Here is a 7,671-nt window from a genome sequence, read left to right as displayed (position 1 = left end):
GGCTCCTCCTTTATATGGCCCGTGTCCAAATTCTAGGCTGGAGGTAGAGCTTGTAAGAGGTGGTGTATTGGAACTAGAGAAGCTGCAGCAGTGGGGTTAAAGGCCCACGATGAACCAGTGAGCTGAGAGACAAACTGTTGTGTGGTCCCAGCTAGGCATGTATAACCCTATCCTGTGTCCGACTTGCTAGATTGTACAGACCTCTTCTCTGATTTATCTGGTTCCCTTTCAGAGGTCTGTGAAGGTTCTTACAACATGGAGGATCAGAGGGTCAGTCCCTTCCCAGAGATCCCTTGGACCTGTCTGAGGTATTGGGGAAATATTAATTTATGCTGAATGGGATGAGCAGAGTCTACAATATGATATATACAGAGGACACAAACTGCAACCACAGGAGGTGATTACACTTGTCTTGTGACGCTTTCTTATGGAGAAGGGATGGGGACAGGCTGGGAAGCATCCTTATCCCTCACAGTTACACAGCCTTCACAGGCTCAAATACAGCACTGGCTGCCTTTGTAACACCTGGAATGCCTGAATGCTGGCCTGTTAACATGTAGTGTAGCTCACTGCTCCCTGGGGTATTCAGGAGCAACAGAAGGAATCTGAAAGGGTTTCACAAACTCTTTCCACTCTGAAGGGTGGCTGAGTAGCCTGTGTGGTATGTAATACTGTAATTTTTTTCTTTTTTGACAAACTATGTCTCATTTTGATCAGCTTCTCACCTTTCCCAAGGCAAAATGCCCTGATTTCTAGTTCCAACAAAAACTGACTGGAAACAACGAAGCTGTTGCTTGTCTGTAGTCGGAAAAGCCTGTTTAAATGTTTGTGTACACCATCTTATAGACTCTTTTAAAAAAATAAGGCATATGAACTCTAGTTATGTTTGAAAATGTTTGGGAACTGCAAATGGTGTTCTTCTAGTAAAAGCACTAAAATACTTGTATTTGTTTTCTAAGTGAAAATGCATAGTTAATCACTTCTTGACATTTCTTATGTCCTAAACTTCATTTAGATTTCAGCTAGCTGTGTGGCAGGTCTTAGCAATGAGGTTTTTTTGGTGTGGTGTCAACTTTACTCATTGGAGAAATTTAGAATTTGCTAGATGCAGGAAAGGGACAGGGTTTTATATTGATCAGATTTACTACTACTACATACTTCAGAAGGAAAGCTCTCTAAGGCTTTTTGTCTCTGTAGACTTAAGTCCTCAGTGCTGAATGACCTGGCTAACAGTGAAGTACTATGATCAAACTACACAGAAAATGATGAATTTCTGCCAGCTTAATATTTAAAAAAGTACTTTTGTTATCAACTAACCAACCATCTTTCAGTGAGTTGCAGCGTGCCCTTTGAAGGCTTTATCTGCTTCTCTCATGGGTATAACACAAGCCTTCCCAATGATCTTTTAAGATACTGCTACCAAATGATCCCACATAGTTTTCTGCCACTTTAGAGGAAGTAAGGGCATGGTCTCTAGGTAGCTCTGTATGGTCTACAAAAGCTAATAGTTGAACAGATTCAAAGACAGTGTTACTGGTTTTATCACTTTGGCAATGGAAGAAAGTATCAAAAGATCAGTAATAAAAATTACACATTTTTTTTTCATGAAATTAAATATAAAATATTTTATCAAATAATAAGATGAAGTATGTGGGGTCATTAGAAGCTTTTCTTTCTGCTTCTATAGCATGAGCATTTTCTCCCCAACATACAGGCAGCTCAGAGTTGCTCTAACTGCCCTCCAACTCACTTGTGTACTCAGGGTCTCTTGCCAGTTTTACTTTATAATCTGTGCTCACACAGAGAAGTTGAACCATATGCTTTGACTTACACTTGATGTGTTATACTAATTTGGGTGGGATTGACTGGCTTGTCTTGCAGAATGTTTGGTACATTTGCTTTTTGTCACAAAGATGTCAAGGGTTGCCTTACATCCAGCTGTTGTAACTGAATTACTAAGTAAATCCTGTCAATTTTGTTTACAAAGGCCCTGGTGTGCTATGAATCATGCTTTCTGTGAGACACCCAGAGGCTTAGGTATCTTTGCATTTATCCAGCTCAAAACCAAGATAAATTTAGGTAGAAATAAAGGTTGGCTGTAGGATTTCCCATTTGTATGTTTACACGTGGTCTTCCCATTTTTCCTTTAAACTGCTTTATGTTACTTTATGTTCTTCAGGAAAGTGGCTTGCAATAACAAATGTTGTGGAGGTGCATGCTTTTCTCCCCTTTTTCTCCCCTTTACCTCGTTTGTAGGGAAAGACACAGAACAGGATTTAACTTGCTCCTAGCTTTGCTACCATAGTGGTCTTTCAAATAAGGAAGATACCATGACTCTCACGATCTATATTGATTTTTCTTTTTGAAGCCTGTTTTCCTTATGGCTTCAGCTGCTCTCAAAATCTATATGCATGTATCTGTCAAGTTTTCATGAACTGAAGTGCACCCCTGTGTTGCTGATCAAGGGTGGGCACTGCTTGCTAATACTCCTTGATGTTGCTGCTAAGCTATAGCTATTTTTCTGTTCTAGTACTGTCCTTTGTCTTTTCTCTGTTCTCATTCATTTCTCCTTCTTTCTCTCTTAGTTTATGGCTCCTTCTCCAGGTTTCCTCTACAGCAGCATGTCCATTTTGGAGTTTGGCTCCGTGAGGCGAGCGATGGCAGCTCTTGAAGCACAACTGAACTGCTTGCCTGAGCCTCCTGATCTGTTAGAAGGAGCTGGTCTTGCAGTGGTGGAATTAAGGACGACTGAGGCAGCAGACGGGGAAGGTGAGTGTCTTCTAGGGTACAACCTAGTACCTCATCCTCAGTTACAAGACTTTGTCCTGTTAAGCACCCATAGCAATGCAGCCATAACTTGTTCTGTTTGCTGCAGCCTTTGCAGGTTGGAAAAGAACGCTGTAAAAGCCACTACCTCTTACAAACCTGACTGTGCAGTGTCCTAGCTCAGTGGTGGATACCAGAGTTTTTAGTCTTGGTGATTGGTAGGGAAGGTCTGGCACTCTGGGATGCGCAGGACTGTCAATAGTACTTAGAGGTTTTGGAGAATGTCAGCGTGATTTCTAAGGGTAGAGAAACGTTACACATGTCTAAATGATGTCTGTAGGACAGTCAGTTTAAAACTTGATCTCATAGGCATTATCTAGAAGAAGGAAACAAGGCTGTAAATTGTGTTCATTGTGGTCCTTTTATGGAGAAGAAATGCTGGGAATACAAGCATGCTTATAGGCAACGAGGGATGTTTTAGTCTTACTCCAAAACAGCAGTTCTCTCGTTTTATGGTGTATATACCATGCAGTTATATCTATATGTATATATACCAATCAAGCACTCTGCTGTTTCAGAAGCATGGTCTGAATACACTTAGATTTTACAACCAGGATGGGACAAGTCAAAACATGAACGAAACTGAGGGAAGGTGGAGAGGGCAAAGAACCGAGTGGCAGTGTGGTTAAAGCAGGCAGAGCCTTAACTTAAGGGGTTGTAAGGAAGGACACCATGGATCCAACAGCTGTGAATCCAACTGAACACAAGAGGGCTACACTGACACATTTTGTGTTGATAGAGAATTCTGGACGGAGGTCTATCTGCCTTGTGGCCTGCTCTTAGTTTTACACAGCTGACAAACAAAATGCCACTGGACACCCTTTAAAGGTGTACTTGTGTACACCTATCCCTTCAGTACAGGCTCTAAGGATTTGAGACTGCTATTTTTAACTCTTTTCTAGTACTGTAAACTGCTTAAGTGTTGGGACTGCTTACTGAACATGCTATTGCTGCTGATAAGGTACCAAGAATTGTGGCACAGATATGTAATTCAGTATGTTCTCTAGTGATACGAATGCTTTGTTCTGCACTTAAATTGTGGAGAATCCAGACTCTGTGAGCACATAAGGAAAAGGGAATGCACAAAAAGCAGTGGGAAATTGTCTGGAAAAGTACAAACCCATGCCTAGTAACCAAAAGCAAGTGTTAGATTGCTTCACTATTGATCCAAGTGCAATTAAAAGCTACCTCCTGCAGCTGATTATAGATTGGGCTTTCAAAGTTTTACCTTTCTCCTATGGACCTGGTATCAAGTGGAAAAAAACGGGCACAGCAGGTCTCCTGTAAAATCACCAAGTGGACTGTACATCATCTGAACTCCTTGGTTCACACAGGGCTACTTATCAGTAGTAGCCTGTGGCTCTGTGTACCTGGCCGCAGCTCAGTTTAGGTACTGACAATGACACCAAGGTATGTGCTGGCTAGAATCGTTGTCAATGGCCAGTGTTCTGCTTCATTTGTTGTGGTGCTCAATGTCAGTAAAAAGGCTTCTTTCTGCAGTAAAGAGGTGGGGCTTTTTCAGAAGGAAATTTTTTGCAGTTTTTTAGAAAGAAAGGAGAATGTTGTATCTTGTTCTCTCCCTGCTGTTCTTTGGTTTGTGTCTTTTAATTGGAGCTGTCAGGATTTGTTTGTTTCCCTGGAAATGTACGTTGAACACAACTTCCCAATCGATTGTAAATCATTAGTGAATGTATAGCTTTACTTACATGGTCCAGGATTAGTTTCTGTAGTCCATAAAGCTTGCAGAGATTAGGAGGGTCTAAGACAAGGCTTGTTGCAGGTTTAGGCATCTGACATTTTATCAGTGACCTCTTTTCAAATAAATAATGTCCAAACTCACCAAAATTTATACCTAAGAGTTAGAGAAGCTCTTACCAGCAGCTATAGGCACACAAGGCTCACTAAATTCACTGTAAGTCTCAGCGTGAACATTTTACACTTCTGAATGCGATAGAAGAATGGAATATAAGCAAAGAGGATGCAATGTCCAACAGCTGTTTGCCTCACTTAAAAGCCTTTCAAAGGGTCCTCAAGAAAGGAATTCATGTTGTGTTTTCTTTCAGGCAGAGACAGAAGCCAAAAGAGAAGGGTCCCAAAGCCTTTGCAGCCCCTTTTGAATTAGAGAAATAAATTTGCGTTACTTGGCAAGCTTTTGTGTTCAGGTTAGTTAATTGGGCCTAAGGGAAGGACCCGAAGGAGTCCATGGTATGGCATTTTGCTGGCATAAGATCACCCCACCAGTTCATCTGGCACAACTGTGTGCCACAGCTGTCTCCACTTGCTCCCTTTGCTGTGTGACACTGATAACCATCAGTAGTTGCTAGCTGGGAAGTTTGAGCTATCTTCATCACTTTTGTGGGCACACAGCGCTAGTGGTGGAGAAGTGGGGAGGGAAGAATTCCAACTCCTTACCACTCCTAGTTAGCCAGTCATTAAGTACGCCCTGTCTTTCTGTGCTGGAAAGCATCTAATTTAGGCATGATCCTGTATCTGCAGCCTTGTTTCTGTTGGGCAGCAAAATTCTCTCTGCTAACCTGTAAGATTGGCATGTTGATGTGTTGATGTTGGCCACTACTATTAATGTACGCTGTATGCATGATGTGTTTGCTGCTGCTTATTTTTCTGATGTACTTGCAAAACCACAAAAGCAGCAAGCTAGTTCCCTTGCATTCATGGGTCTAAGTAAGTAAAGTCTTTGCATAGAAAAGATTATTGGGAGACTGTTGTTAAGCAAAAAAATATTACTGTTCATCACTGGAGTAAATTACATAGCAAGGTAAAATGTAGGCCAGAGTTGTTTTCACAGGTGAGGGGAATGTTCATTCCTTAATTTTGAATTCATTTTGGAGACGGAAGAGTTGAAACGTTGATGCCCTACATCTGCAGTACGTCTGCACTGTGGTGTTTGCATATTTGGCAAATCCAGTTCCCAGCGTTCAGAGGCATGGCTTTCCCAGTGCTGCGGTGGTATCTGTGGAAATCCCCCATTCACCAACAGTGAGGAACATTTGGGGTTCAAGCGCGCAGCCAGCTCTTGTTGCTCTGCATAGGCCAGGGTAGGGTAGAGCTGGGGGCTCCAAAGGACAGGAGCGTTGGCTGTGGTTGTGGGGGAGCCAGATGTTTACCTCCTGGGGAAGGCAGCATGGGTGCTGTGGCACTTCATTTGGCCTGTTTACTCATCCCAGCCGTCTTTCAGAGAATCTAGCAAAAGGGTTTGGTCTATTTTAACAGATGCTGATAGCAGTAAGCATGTATTTAGCAGGCACACCGAAGGCAAGGTAGTGCCCCAGCAAAACCAGTGGGGCCAGTCCTGTCTTGGAAGCATGGCGTGGTGAGTGCTGCACCACAGCTGTGCAGTAAAGGGTGTGTGTGTCCATGCAGTCTGTAGATAGCACTGCTTTATGGGTCTGGGATATGTGCTCAGGATGCGACAGAGGCTGGAGGCAAGTGAGCAGATGAACTATCAGTGAGATCTGTAGGCAGCTGGGACTCTTCTTGTGTTGTGCACTCCAGAAGCGAAACCAGGGCACTCGGCAGCTGGCAGTGTCGCAGCACAGCATGCATCATGCTGCTTGAGAGGATGGGGTTGGAACATACAGAAACCAGAACTGAGCAAGCAGCAGCGAAAGGCGCTATGAACACTGTGCCTGTGTAGACCAAATCGAAGCTTATGGAGGGCAGAGAGGAGTAGGGTCATGTGTGCTTAGGGAAATGTGGAAATCACCTCCACACTGTTAAATGAGTGTAAGGAGCACACCCCTCCATATGCTCTCTGCCCTTGCAAACAAGATTTTCCAGCTGTGAGTGGATTTCAGCCCAGCTGCCCTCTCAGCCATGCATGCAGGATTGCTTTTGAGTGAGGGACCTCTCCTTTGCTGAAGCCAGAGGCTGAAGAGGGGTTCCACCTGTGTCAGCCATTGACATCACTGTGTCCCCTGGAGTCCCTGAGCTCATTCAGATTTTGCGTTCTCACTGATGGCTCTGATGCATCTAGCACTGCACATGGGAGCAGGGCACAGCTCTGCCCAGGGCAGGTGGGAACCATATCCTGAATCCAGAGAGCAGCGCTTTGGGCTAGGTGATGCTGTGTGCTGCAGAACGGCTCTCCTTTAGACTACAAACATGGCACTTAAACATCCTAAGTTGTCTTGTTTTGTGCTCGTGTGGTAGTTTGCATCTGAATCAGACTCCTGGTAGGAGCTTGAGAAGCCTTAGGCCTGGATTTAGAGCTTTAGATTCAAGTGATGAGCCTGTGGATGTCGCACATGATTTAGGCACCAGCTGCTTATCGGCAGATCCCTGCCGGAGGTTACAGGGATTCGCTGCTCTACCGGCGGCGCTGCTCGTGTCTTGCTCCCCCAGAAAGCACAGCTTAGCAAAGCCCAGCCGTCTGCGGTGGTTAGGGCGAGTTTCATTGTGGTGGAGGTGGGTGCAGAGCCGTCGCGGCTGTGCCGGCAGCGTGGCCTCATGCCGGGAACGCTCGGCAGGGCTGAGGCGAGCCGCTGCGGGAAACCGGCAGCGTTGTTGTTAAACTGGGGCCCCGCTGCGGCGAGCAGGGCGGGCCCACAGCCCGGGGGCACCCCGTGTGCCGGCAGGGGCCGCCTGCCCTCCCACATGCCGGGGCCTGGGGGGAGCTGTGCTGCGGTCCCGGCCGAACCCCGGCCCGCTGCCCGCGCCCTGCCTCCCTCCGCCGGCGGCACAGCGGGGCCGCCTCGCGCCCGCCGTGCGGGGCCGCCCGCCCGCTCCCGTAGCGGGCGCTGCCGCCGGGCCGGGCCGGCCCCCCCGTGCCCTCCCCGGGAGCCGCGGCCCGGCGGGGGAGGCGGCCCGGGAGGGCCCTTTCGGGGC

Source organism: Falco rusticolus, chromosome 13 (assembly GCF_015220075.1).
Source record: "Falco rusticolus isolate bFalRus1 chromosome 13, bFalRus1.pri, whole genome shotgun sequence".
In the NCBI taxonomy this organism is placed as follows: domain Eukaryota; kingdom Metazoa; phylum Chordata; class Aves; order Falconiformes; family Falconidae; genus Falco; species Falco rusticolus.
The sequence above is the reverse complement of the archived record's forward strand: the minus strand, read 5'-3'. Positions refer to the sequence as shown.